The sequence below is a fragment of the Rhipicephalus microplus genome, chromosome 7 (genome assembly GCF_043290135.1).
Source record: "Rhipicephalus microplus isolate Deutch F79 chromosome 7, USDA_Rmic, whole genome shotgun sequence".
Classification (NCBI taxonomy): domain Eukaryota; kingdom Metazoa; phylum Arthropoda; class Arachnida; order Ixodida; family Ixodidae; genus Rhipicephalus; species Rhipicephalus microplus.
Genome location: NC_134706.1, coordinates 6,096,255 through 6,110,757, shown reverse-complemented (window position 1 = coordinate 6,110,757; position 14,503 = coordinate 6,096,255).

Below are 14,503 nucleotides of genomic sequence, written 5' to 3'. Positions count from 1 at the left end.
AAGGCGGTTCCAATCAAGAGATGTGCGGGGAATAAATGACTGAAAGAAAGACCTAGTGTGACATGATGCGATTCCTACTTTATTGCGATGATCAACACGGTTTGAAATGTACAGAGGCTGGAGTATCAGGTCATTATGAAGTGTAGGGTGATAGAAAATTTTATGAAACAGCGAAAGACGGGCGATTTTGCGTCGGTGAGCCAATGGAATAAGTGATAAATTATTTTTCATTGAAGTCATACTTGCAGTGCGGTTGTAGTTAGAGAGGATGAACCTAGCAGAGTTATTTTGTACTAGTTCAAGAGATGTTATGAGATTAGCATGACTGGGATCCCATATGGCGGATGCATATTCGAGTTTGGGGCGTATGAGCGACTTAGAGTACTAGTTTCAAGGAAGAGGGTGCTTTGGAGAAGTTACGTCGTAAGTAGCCGAGCATGCGATTAGCATTGTTAATCACGTACTCTACATGAGTTGTCCAACTTAAATTATTTGTGATGTGCACGCCAAGATATTTATAAGACAGGACGGAATTTAAAGGAACGTTGTTTAGGTGGTAGGTGTTATGATTCGAGTTATTTCTTGATACGTGCATTATCTTACATTTCTTAATATTAAGTTCCATTAACCAGATATTACACCAATTAGCTATATTATTTAGGTCCGTTTGAAGTGTTTTAGTATCATCAACATTGCTGATTTCGCGGTAAATAACAGATGTATGTTAGAAGTTATTGAAGAAGTTAGATCAATAATATATACAAGAAATAATAAAGGTCCCAACACTGAACCTTGAGGCACACCGGATTGTACTTCAGTGAGTGGTGGATGATGGACGTTAGCAGTTACGAATTGGAAACGATTAGAGAGAAAATGTTCTATCCATTTAAGAAGGTTAGTGTCGATATTTAGCAAGCTTAGTTTTAAGAGCAGTAATTTTTGGCAAACCTTGTCAAATGCTTTGCTAAAATCCAAAAAAATACTGTCAGCGCAAGATGATCGATCCAGGATTTGATGCAGATTATGAGTAAACGAAGCAAGCTGTGTCTCGCAGGAATACGGTTTTCTAAAACCATGTTGCGCTTTAGCAAAGTATGAGTTAGACTCTAGAAAGTTAGCAAGGTTCGAGAAGATTACATGTTCTAATAATTTGCAACAATTACTTGTTAGTGATATGGGTCGGTAATTAAGAGGCGAGTTTCTGGGGCCAGATTTATAGGTTGGAACCACCTTCCTTATTTTCCATTCCTTTGGAAGTTGACAAGTACTCAATGATTGTTGAAATATTTGACTTAGTATCATTGAACTAACTACGTTAGTGCTTTTAAGAAATTTGCTATTAATGCCATCATAGCCAGGAGCGGAGTGGAACGGTAACTTATCTATTAGTTTCAATATTCCGGGTACCTCAATAATTACTGGATCCATGGGCATGTAATTATAGCGGTGCACATAAGGAAGTATGATGTTGGCGGATTCGGAGTACTGGCTTGAAAATGAATCATTAATAGCTGATGCGCACATGTTATCGGGGATATTATTTCCAGATGAATCTTCTAGAGATATAGTGTTGTTAGTGGTGGGGTTAATCATTTGCCAAAACTTTCTAGGGTTATTTTTCAATGTTTCAGGTAGTGTTCTAGTTAGGTAGTTGTTTTTGCAGTTTTTAGAGCTCTTAAGTAGGCGTTTGCAGCAGATTTGTAAGTTGTCCAGCGCGAAGGTGAAGGCGAGCTTTTAGCTAAACGAAAGAAACGCTTTTTCCGATTAGATAGGCGTTATAGATGACTGGAATACCACGGCGCTTGGGGATTGGAAATGAGTGTGCGATTAGGGATGTACTTCTCTATCAATTTATAGACTGTGCATGCGAACAGATCCCAGTTAAATTGAACGAAACGAGATTCAAAATCTCTAACAAAATCATCGTAAAAGTGAGTTAGCTCATTATTTATTGCTTCGAAGTTAGCTTTCCGGTAGCATCGTATGCGTTTCTGCTGTTTAGTCTTTTTACTAGGGCTAATACTGATAACCAAGTTTAGCGAGACGTAGTCGCTGATTCCTGGTAAGTATGTAATGTCGGAGACAAGGTCAGGATGCGTTGCTAGTATTAGGTCGAGAGTGCTTGCTGCATTACTTGTAATTCTTGTGGCTTGAGTTACTAACTGATTCAAGCAATAAACGGAGCATGTATTCAGAAAATCTTCACTCTGCTGTGAAAAGGGGGAAATACGTATCGGCATTGTGTTCCACGTTATGTTGGGAAAGTTGAAATCTCCGAGTAAAAACATAGGTAAAGAAGGGAAACGAGAGCTTACTATGTTGATGGAGTCATGCAGTTCGTTAACAAATGAGGATGGTGAGGAAGGTGATCTGTAGCAGGTACCTAGAACCAGTTTACAGCTACCCAAAGTTAGTAAAGCCCAGGTTATTTTTAGTAAACTGTTAACTTGGATTGGTGATGATGGTATGTCCTTCGAGACCACAAGTAGTACGCCTCCTCCTCTATGCTCGCTGTGGTCGCAGCGATATACCCTAAGGTTGTTTGCCTCGTGAAATATTTCTGAGTCTGTTGTTTGTGGGGAAAGCCACGTTTCAGCTAAAGCTACTATTTTTGCATCGCATGTATCTATAATGGATGAGAGGGCACAACGTTTATTGAGAACACTTCTGGCGTTAGCAAAGAATACAGATACCGGATGCGATTGACGATGCGATGATATGCCACTGCCCCTCCTTTCTCCCTACAGTGAGGCATTTCGCCCAGTGGAGTCTCCGCGACCTGATTGGTTGCCACGCGATCGTATTTCTTACGCGATCAAGTTCAAAGTTGTAGTAAAAACGTTTATTATTCATGAGCAATTTGTTATAGCGCAGTTTAGACTGCGGGCGCCCAGGATAGTTCTTTGCAAATTCAATTAGTTTTTGGCGAGAAGTGCGGGTACGTTGACAAAAATCTTCCGTCACTGAAATGTTCTTTTGTTTCAGCTGGTTACGAAGTGACAAAACTTTTTCTCTGGTCTTGTAGTTGGAAAATTTGGCTATTATGGGGCGGCATTTGGCAGGTGCAAACAGGCCAAGTCGGTGCGCGCGATCAATTGACTCTGTGCAAAAAGATTCAACTACTTCATTTATCGCTGCTGATAGCTTAGCTTCCGTTTCGTTCCAGGTTTCTTTAGCGTCAGCTATACCATGAAAGATTAGGTTGTCACGCCTAGATCTGTCCTCAATCTCATCGAAGCGTGTTTGATAGTTATCTCTTTGGTGCGTTAGACCAGATATCGACGCGTGTATTTCTGATGAATCTTTGCCAAGTTGATGAAAGTCCTTCGATTTTTCTTCGAGTTCGTCTAGTATTTTTTGTATGCCGGTTATTTTTGTTTCTATGTTTTTTTGTCCGTTTTTAATCGCTTTAACGTCAGCAGCTAGTTCGGTTTGCACTTCCGAACTTTGGAGTGAACGGATGTGTATATCTTTGAGTAGTTTAAACATTGCTTTCATCTGCTCGGCAGGATTTTCTGGTAACGAACCAATATCAAGTACGTTTTCAGAGCGCGTGTTAGGTCCCGGGTTAGTTTCAACATTTCCAGATTGTAGGAGCAAAAAAAGGATGGAAAAACAGTCGCATACAACTTCATACAACACTTTTGGGCACGGAAGCAGTAGCAAAAACGGGTTGTCTGATTTTTAGCGTATAGAGAAAACTTTGTACACACCTGCATGATGAAAAACCGGTGGTTAGAAGCCATGCAAAGCGCATTGTTTCCGTGCCCACTGAAAGGCAAATCGATGCTCCGTGTCCTTAAGTAGACCACGGGAGGTGTTGGCGACGTCGATGCGGCTGGGAACCCGAAGTAGAGTCCTTCTGTCGCAGTGAAATTGTAAAAAATTTCATCGTCAACCCTGTTGTCCGGTCTGTACGAGGGTGGCAACTTCATCACTATCTCTCACGAACACACGTGTGCCGCCGACGAGCACGCTATCAGGAGAGTCAGCAGATTCTGCATGATGAAAAACCGGTGGTTAGAAGCCATGCAAAGTGCACTGTTTCCGTGCCCACTCTGAAGCTAACTGAAGTCATACACTATTTTCCGCTAGGTACTGAATGTCACAGTTAAAGGGACATTGTTTTACTTGATTTTTCAAAAAAAAATTTGACTGCGCGTTTTCCACACCATTCAAATGACTAAACTAAAAAAAAACTTATCGGAGACAGAGAAATTGTTCTTGGGTGCGTGAGTTTTAAAGATGATAGTCTTTCATGGGAAGCTTCGACGTAAAAATTTCGATCTGTCTGTCTGTACATTTGTCTGTGTGTCCACCCTTAATGGTACCTTAAACGGCACCAGACAATACCCCAAACGGCCAACCCCATCCGCAGCGCCCACCAATATTGCCCAAGGTTGAGCGTTTCAAATAAAAAGCGATTTTCAATTAAAAAGCAATTATTGCGCATATACGAGGCACCATAACAACACCTCAACATTCTCTATGTTTGTATCTTAGTAGGATAGGCATGTACAAATAATTATAAGGATCATACGTTTATCACGTTGCGCAAACATTGCAACGCTTGCGCTAAAAGTCGTTTCCAACGCATTGCTAAGGGAACATGGTGGTGACACCTACCCGTCGCCTTGAGTTCTACACCTTACCACCGCGGAGACGGGTGCGCAGTGGGCGCGTGCTTCGTTTTCCAAGATAACTGCCAGATGGCGCTCATGTCTCACGTGTGACGTGGCTTGATGCGCTCGTTCGCCTCCGCTGCATGCTCGAGGCCCTTTAACGCAGCGCCGCCAGAATAACATTCACCATTTTTTTTGCGCAAAACATAAAATAAACGTTTTGTTGACTCTCCAAACGCAAGACTACTGTCTTTCGACAACATTTGCAATTGAACATGCATATACGGGGCCAATTTTTTGCTTAATAGATATCAACTTGTTTTAACTTCAGTAGTGACACGTGGCTCTTTGTTGGGGCCCTTTCTATTTCTTGTGCATATTAATGACCTATCTACTGATACAGACTGTAAAATAAAGTTATTAGCGAATGACTGTACCTTTTATAGAGAGATTAGAAAGGACCGAGATCCCTCCTCGCTCAGCAAATGACTTTATACGCTATTTCCGAATGGTGCTCAGACTGGCAGATAACAATCGATGGGGAAAAATCATCTTGTATGACGATAACGAGGAAAAGGGAGCCTTCACGATTTTGCTACACTACACAGGGCAGTGCTCTGACCAGCGTACACAAACACATATGCCTAGGTTAAACAGTTATTTACATGTGTTCAATAAACAATTATGTTTTGAAATATACTTTTTTTACTGTTGCCCTCTGTGAATAAAATATGTTGGCCCTCACATCACTAACAATGAGTCATTCTCTCAGTTTGAGCCACACATGAAAAAAACTCTTACGTTTTCAAATGGCCAATGATTTGAGTAATGAAATTAGTACGTACTTGCATGTTCTGTAAGAAGCCATATACGCAGCCTTATTGCTGCACTTGCCATTTTTATGAGCTCGTATTTTGTTTATATATTATGTAGGGTAAATATTTATCATCTACAAAGTGTCTAGTTGAAGCTCCTCTTGTTTTTTGTATTACTGATTTTTTACCATAACGAGCAATCATACTGTCTGTACTGTCTGACCACCTGCTATGGTCTCACCAGAGACTGGCAGTCTTGCCAATAAATACGTAAATAAAGTCGCAATTACATCACTCGTGTTGCTGCAGTGGTATGTGTTGAGTCTGACATTAGTCTTTTTTTTTCATGTCCAGAACAAGTGGTGTAACTGAGACGTCAGCTAGCACCGATGGAACAACTGACAACAGAAATGGGATTATGGGAGAACAAAGCGCAGCGGCACTTCCTTCAGGTGCAGCAGCGTCTAGCATCGATGATCGCGCAGCAAGAAGCAAAACAACGACTTACCCCAACAACTATCTTTATGCGCTCAATTTGCACCAGCACTGTCGCATTTTACCGCCAGTGACGCTGCTTGTGAAGCATGTCGAAGACGTGCAGGCAGAATTCCGAAATATCTCCATCGATATGCAAACGCCGTGCACGATGACGGACACGGAGCCCTGTTGGGTGTTATATAACTTAAGCACGTTCAACCACATCCTGCAGCAAGGCTCCATAGAGGTAACAGAAATCGAACCACGCAGACTTTTGATCCACAGTATACGTGACCACATGTTCTCAAGCAGCGAAAGTGCTATCGTCAAAGCCTGCATACTACTGGACTTGCTCTTGAAGACGCACAGATGCGTACATCAGTTGTTTCTGTGCTCCCATATCGTGGACAGGTCGTGGTGCGCAGAGATGCTTTCCGTCTCGCTGGCATCGAACACAAGCATCAAGCATGTGACGACGGACGGTCAATGCGTCCTTCTGTACACACCAGGGCACCCGCTGATAGACTCGATTTGCAAGATGTCTTCTTCCCTGGAGAGCCTGCGCATCACGGGCCTTCATCTCGGAGCAGTCACTGTCGAACGACTTGGTGCCATGATAGCGAAAATGAAGAGTTTGCGCAGTGTCGAGTTCACGAAAAATTGCATACCATGCGGGGCTGGTGAGGAGCTAATGAAGGGAATGTGCAAAAACAGCAACCTTGAAGCCGTTTCGCTCGCTCATGCTGCCATCGGAAGAAGCGGAGCACGTGCACTGGGAGACTACCTTGCCACACCTTCCAAGCTGCGAGAGCTGTCGTTGTCGTCTTTGGAGGAGTTTGACCAAGAGCAGATGGCGTTCATTACAGAGGGGTTGAAGACAAACATTGGACTCGAGATACTGGAGATTGAAGAACTATACGCTGCTTCTGGCACCATGGTGAGCTTCGCAGAAGTTCTAAAGAGCCACACATCTCTCAAGTACTTGGCGGTCACTTGCTGCCACCTCGTGGAAGCGGATGCCAATTCTTTTGCGGTCCTTCTGGAATGCAACACCAAGCTGCTGAAGCTGGACTTGAGCGGCAACGCAATCAATGATGCCGGAGCGATCCGGTTAGCCCAGTCGTTGAAGTATAACGGGAGCCTGCAGAAGCTCTACCTCTCGAAGAACTCCATCTCCTATCGGGGGGCTGTTCCACTTGCCGAGGCAATGGCCAGCAACGGTGCCCTAAAAGAGCTCGCGCTGTTGGGCGTCTCAGACGAAAAGAAAGAAAGGCCTATCGCGGCAGCCTTAAGTCGCAACGGCGTCCACGGCCGCGTGATAGTCCGCCATGAGAGCATCACCAGTGTCCTTCAGCTCGCGACAGGCGTTTCTCAAAACGCGACCTTGGTCACGACGCTACACTTAGATGCCTCCATCATCGTCAACGCCCATTGCCTAAAGACACTGTTCGAGTCCCTGGCCAACGTCCCGTTGCTCAAGCGATTGCTGCTGGAATGTCAGACCAGCTTCAATCGCACCGCCGCTGATAAGTTCGCCGAATTACTGCTCAAAACGAAAGCTTTGGAGTGGGTACAGATAAAGCATTGCGACATGGACCTCGTGGCACTGCAAACAGTAATGAATGGATTGGCTGACAACAGGTCTGTGTGGCACATGGATGTGGAGTTCGGAGTCCGGAGTTTTGCGTGCACTCGTGCCATTGTGGACATGCTGAAAAGAAACTCAACGCTAATCTATTTCGGCACCTTTTTATTACGACCTTTGGAACTTCGATTCCTTGCTTCCGAGCTGTGGTCCAACTACGTTTTGACAACTCTCCATGCCATAGCCTTTGTCTCCATGTACGGGAATCCAGATGCTGAGCAGCCCGTGTTTGAAATAAGAGAAGTGCTTCGACGCAATCGATCCTATGTCAACCGAGCTGTTGAGTATGCCATGGACCCGGAGAAGTTTGGGATCCAGCGGGAGCCGGCTGCGATCTTTGACGAACTCTGCCACAAGGAGTCCTTCAAGAATGTTTTCTCGAATCTCGTCGGCCCACACAGCGCGATTCGTGCAGTTGCAAAGGCTCGTGCGCACATCACAGAAAACCTTCTGGCCATCACTGGTGTGGCGATGCATTTCCCTGTTACCTGCTGGCCACATCCGGCGGGTTCTAGCCAAATTGACATTCTAAACACCTACTGCTGGCGTAGCATTCTTTCCTACGTGAAAGTGACAGACATTGCAGTGTGAATTCATGCTACCATATTACTTTTTTATACTTTTTCCAATCCATCGTCCTACTTCGTAATATTTTTAATTTCTGTGATTCACAACTCTTTTCTGTACTTGATGTGTGACTGTACATTTCAACTCTGGGCCTGTAGAACTCCTTCATGTGGATTTGACTTCGTAGATCTTCATTTTCTTATCAAAAGCATCCTTAAGCAATTCAGTGTGATAACATGTAATGAAACGGCGACTCTATCACAATGTAAGGCATAGCTGATAGGTATCATGTGCAGGTCATCTGAAATGAGGCAAAGAGAGAGGTATTCGGTGAATCATGTGATCGCGTGATTGCGTTCAAACGAATTTCCACTGGAACTTTCTCAGCAAGTTCTGCAAGGTTTCTTCGCCCCACAATATCATTAGGTTCCCTTCAGAGTTTGCCAAAGTTTTCTTCACATGACTAAAATACTGTTGGTAAAAAATACATCGTTTTTTTATTTCGTTAAGATGTTCTTCCCGTATAAAATTTGTAATCTCTGAGCGCTGGTATGAAATTCGTGTCGCGTTTCTTGATTAATTTTCTTTAACAGCTGCCTCGTCTTTGATGGCCTTGAATCCAACTTCAACTTATTTAGATTGTACACATTTAGCCTGTACACATCGGGTTACTTGTACACATCGAAGAATGCTTTATTAAAATTTTGTAAGCTCTTTCAACGTTCATTTTAAATAGTCAAGTCAGGTTTTGATGGCTCAATATAAATTTTTGGTCGACATAAATCTATTTTAGATAATATTTTGAAGCTCAAACCCATGCTTTTAACACAGAAACATTCATAATTTGTAACAAATAGATTTAACATTTCCAGAAGGCGCTGCCGAGAATATTACCAATTCTTTTCACAAAATCAAGAAAATGCTGCATGATGTCATTTGTTGGATGATAGCGCACTACAGACGTAATACTACTGGCCTGTATGCAGAATAACTCAACGTAACTTGTGTTACTTTACATTCTTGTATTATATCACATGATACGCAATTCTTCACAAAGAAAGAGCCATCTATACAAACTGTTCTGCCACTTAGAGACCCATATGCTGTTTTTATGTCCTTGTCTGCATTTACTGTGTCTGTTTCGTTGTCTATGTTTGCCATGTTTTTTTATAACACAGGTGATAATAAGTGTGCTTAGTGTCACAGTAGGATAATGATGTCATGCTATAGTGTTGTAATAAATGTGACTACACAACTATGTTCATTTTTCACAGGGTATTCCTTATTTAGCGCATATATTTTTTTACTTTGAGAAACAAGCAAACTTGACCTCATTCAAGAAAACATTTATCTAACAAAGCGTGCCGTATACTGGGGTGAGGGAGTGGGGCTCTAGTTTTTGTAATTTCGTCTTCCGATTTACTTTTCTTGAGCCGTTCACGTATATATATATATATAGTGAAGGTATGGGATATGGCACAACGGGAGCGTTGTCAACAAGGATAAATATATTTATTTCCCAACAGTTTCGGGACGGGTCCTCCCTTCATCAGGGGATGAGTTATACTGACATGAACTTCCAAACTTCGTTGCTGCCGCGTCCCTCTCGCCTTGAAAAATGTTTGCGAGAGTGAGAGGGAACTAAAAAAGAAAGAGAGTAAAAAGAATATATATATATATATATATATATATATATATATATATATATATATATATATATATATATATATATATATATATATATATATATATCGGTCATTGAAATGAAATCCTATGCATTTCCGTAATTTCTGTGCTTTTACGCCCTAAACAAACGAGAGATTCGGTATTGACCACGCGAGTTTCTTCAATGTATATCCGAAGCTAAGAACGTGAGTCTAAAATTTTGACTCCATGCAAATGCAGCAGGCACTGCTGAGATTTTCTACGGTAACCTCTGCGTCAGCAGTCCACCACGGTAACCACATGACCACTCAGGCTGGTATTGACCAACACGAAAGAGTAAATGTTGCACATCGTATATCGGTGATATCGTGAAAGATTGAGTGTGCCTCCATTGTTGAAATACAGGACGAAACTAATAGAGGGGTCCACATCCTTGCATAGAAAGAAAGGCTAAGAAAATGGTGTGATACCGTAGCGAAGGCTGGCCGCTGTTCGGGTTTCATTTGATGTTGATAGTACATCTGTTTAGCTCCATTTCATAGCATGTCCCACAAATGATCGACACTTAATGCCTAGCCAGGAACGGCTAGAACACACGTGGGTAATTTGAACGCCTGAGCATTAAGTGACATCGGCAGCGTTGACCCGATGAATGCATAGAATTAATGTCATTGTCCCCACCGGAATGAAACCCCAGCATTCTGCGTAGTAATCAAGCATTCTACCACAGAACTACCTCAGGTCTCAAAACCACTTATCGAATAGACCCTAATGTTCGTGCAATGTCACTTGTGATGAGTGGTGGCTATCAATTTTTATAGGCGTTGCATAAGTACTGCTATTTTACAGCCGTCATGTCTGGCTAACGTCAGTTCAAGTTAGGTGCCATGCACTGAAATAATTTATGTAGCAGTGCCCAGGGCTTCAATCCGCGAAAGCACAAGCGCTTCATATTAGCTTATTTCTGGGATTTCCAATACTCATGTACCTGTTGCCACCGTTGCACAAGTGGAAACAACTGGCGATATAAACATTTGCAACTGTTCAACTCATGTCTCTGCATGCAACACTTGTACATATGTTTAGCGTCATTTCTTAACGTGTCACTTAACGTGTCAAAAAGTTACATCACGGTCGCGATACCTGTACGCATGCTTTGAATAACGTCGATTCCCACGGTACTTGGAATCTGCCAATTTCTTTATGTTTTAAGGGAGATTTGTGCTGTAATTTGGTCTCATCAATTCAATTGATAAGGCATGTTCGCTTTTGGGGTACGCTTATTTCGTCTGCACCCCAGAATATTTACGCTACACCATAGTATTACCAACTCTAAATATATTCATGCTGCAAAATATGACAAGAATGCTACAAGGGACGTCACTCATACTGCGTCAACACCATTATTTCGCCATACAAGATGTGTCGGGACCCCGCAGGGCGCGGGTTCGAATCCCGGCTGCGGCGGCTGCATTTCCGATGGAGGCGGAAATGTTGTAGGCCCGTGTACTCAGATTTGGGTGCACGTTAAAGAACCCCAGGTGGTCTAAATTTCCGGAGCCCTCCACTACGGCGTCTCTCATAATCATATAGTGGTTTTGGGACGTTAAACCCCACATATCAATCAAAGATGTGTCGGGACATCGAGTGAAGGAAAGAAGAAAAAGAGAAAGAAAGACAGGAAGGTCGGCAACATGCGCTGGCGGTTTTCTCTCCTACGCTTCGGGATGGATTTCAAGGGATGACAAGATAGAGAAGTAGAAAGGAGTTAGTAGAAAACAAAAAACAAAAACATTCGCGTGAGCCTAAACTACATCGCTGAGACTTGTAATACTAGACGCAGGAACTCAGGCGTATCACGTTCCACAGTATAAAGAATGGTGCATACTGAATAGTCATATAGTCCATACTGAATAGTCGAGTCATAGTGCATACTGAAGGCTCGCAAGTATCGGACGTAAAACATCCAGTATACGTAGCCTATACCTGCCGTATAAACTGAGCGTATGGAGATTTCAGCCTTCCGATGATCGTGCGAAATGTCTGTGACAGTGATTAAAACATTATAGCGATTCATTTGTCTTCTTCGGGAAATTGGTTCTGAACAAAACAGTGTACCGCTCTGTTTAGCACTGACCAGTGGAGTGCTAAGCTATAGATAACCGCCCCCTCTCACAGAGAACAAAGTTGCAAAGCACTGCCTACCCGGTCTTCAAAAATGAGAGCCGAGGTCGCTGTTCCGTTTCCTTCGAGAAGCAGTATACTTAACGACAAATTGTGGCTGTCCGCACACAATGTTAATGTGTAGTACTTGGACGTTGCTATAGCGATGACTTCGTGTAATATAATCACAGAGTTATCTTTCATTCTTTCACACCCCCTCTTTCCTCCCGAGTGCTGGGTATAGTAAAGCAAAGACTTTCTCTGAGTGGGCTCCCAGTGTTTTCATTGTAAGAAGTAAACAGCCTGAAAAACGAAGACTGAGAAAAAGAATGACACAATACGAGCGCTGACTTTCAACTGAAAAATGCCGAAGATGCCTCGTGTCTACATAGCTGTTTTTTTACTTTATTTAGTTGGTTTACTTTCCTCGCCATGCAACAGCATGTGCGAATAATTGTATACATATCATGTTTCTTCACTAAACTTTTCAGGTGAAAGTCAGCGCTCGTCTTGTTTATTTCTATTTCTCTGTCTTCGTTTTATGCGCTGTCTACCTCTGACAATGAATCGTTACCGACCTGCCTAGTTTTCAATACTTCCCGGTGTTTTGTTTTTGTATATATCTTTCACTAGTTCAACACTAATATCACAACGTAGTATGCGCATTTTCCGAGTTGACAGTCGTCTATTTCAATGCAGTATCTTAAAACGAAGAAGCGACATTAGAGATATGGGCGTTTGTGTATTTTCCTTGTTGTCCTCGTCTTCACCAACGCTCAGACACTGCCTTTTCAAGATGCGCCAACAAGCCCACATTGGTACACTATATTTCAATGCCCACATACAGTTACGTGTGATTGCTGAAGGAAACATCCACTCAGTTGAGCCTCGAGTTAACAACAGAGCCCTTTTCTTCTACACGGGCAGCAAACGTGATGTAAAGGGAATGCAGTCTGGCAGATAAAGTACCCTACTCCCTAGAATAAATTGTGCGATTCTTGCAGTAACTGTAAAGAACCTTTCAAAAGAGCTTCATCAAATTAAGCGTGCCTCGGAAGAAGCGATTTAAAAAAAGACCAGTTACGGCACAATTACTGGCATCAATGCTGTAGGCAGTGTTTTCCGAATCAGAAGTATCGTTAAAGGAGTCATGAACGCCCATTTAAGCTGGGTGAGAAAACACACTCTGAGAATAATAAACACGGCTCGGAACATCATAGCCAAATGCTGCATGGTGCGCGGCAAAGAGGGCGTACAAGCGGAGCAAGAAGTAGTCATCAGGGAGTTTTCGAATAGGGGCCCCAAAGCAAGGACAAGTTTGCTAGTATGATCACATAATCTGTTACGCTCGCCTACCGCCTTCACATTAGGCGAGACCGATCACTTTCCATCACGTGTATTCAAGATCAGAAAAGTGCGCTGACGTAACTTCTTTCTCCCTGCCATCCCTCTTTGCCCAAATCTTCGCGCTCGTTTATCGGGATTAGGAATAAATAACTTTGAGAGCGTGAAAAGCCATTGTAATTCCACTCGTTCGCGACGAATTTGTGAAAGGCGGCTATTTGTGCGAGTCAGCAAATCTTCCTATGAACACAACGCGCACACACGAACACAAAAGCATAAGAAAGGAATCGTCAGCACGAGCACGTAATAAAGGGAGAATTTTTATAACACGCACATTAACTCACACACATGTGTGTCGGTGCCCGTCAGTGCCGACGCTGAGGAGTCGCCAGCATTGGGGCTCTCGTCTTGAGACACTACCGCGATCTGTTGGCACGAACGACGACCTTAACGGAGCTCCAGGGGTGCATTGGATTGGCTGACGTAAAGACACTGGTCGAGCGAGAGGACTGAGGGTCCGGACAGCACAATTCACCCTTCGCGAGAGAACGTTCAGAAGGAAAAGCACTTCTTTATTCACACTCGAGCCTGATTGCGCAACGACCCAAGCGGGGATGACGATTAGCTGCAGATGATAAGATGAATTGTACAAATAATTCTTATAGTTATATATATATATATATATATATATATATATATATGTATATATATATATATATATATATATATATATATATATATATATATATAATTCCAGAAGTACTTCTGCAGGTCAGGCACACATATAGTCAAATAATAAAGGAGCACACTTATGAAAATTTGGTATTTTTTTTTGCTGATTTACTGGCTGAAACTTGAAAGTATCAAATTTTCATAAGGGTGCTCCTTTATTGACTTTATTTAGAATAGATAACAAAGGATCCAGACGTAAAAGTTCGGATATATACACACACACACACATATATATATATATATATATATATATATATATATATATATATATATATATATATATATATATTGTTATGGCGTTTATTAGGCCGGCACACAGCGAGTCTACACAATGGCGACAGTACCAGCCAAGCATGGACTCTCCGCGCGAGCGGCATTCTTTTTGGGCAGAACCACTAGAAAGCACTTGAGAGTTCGACCAATTTCAGTGTTCGGCGGCTTCGCTACAATTACCCCGGGGTCGAAGAGGGAGC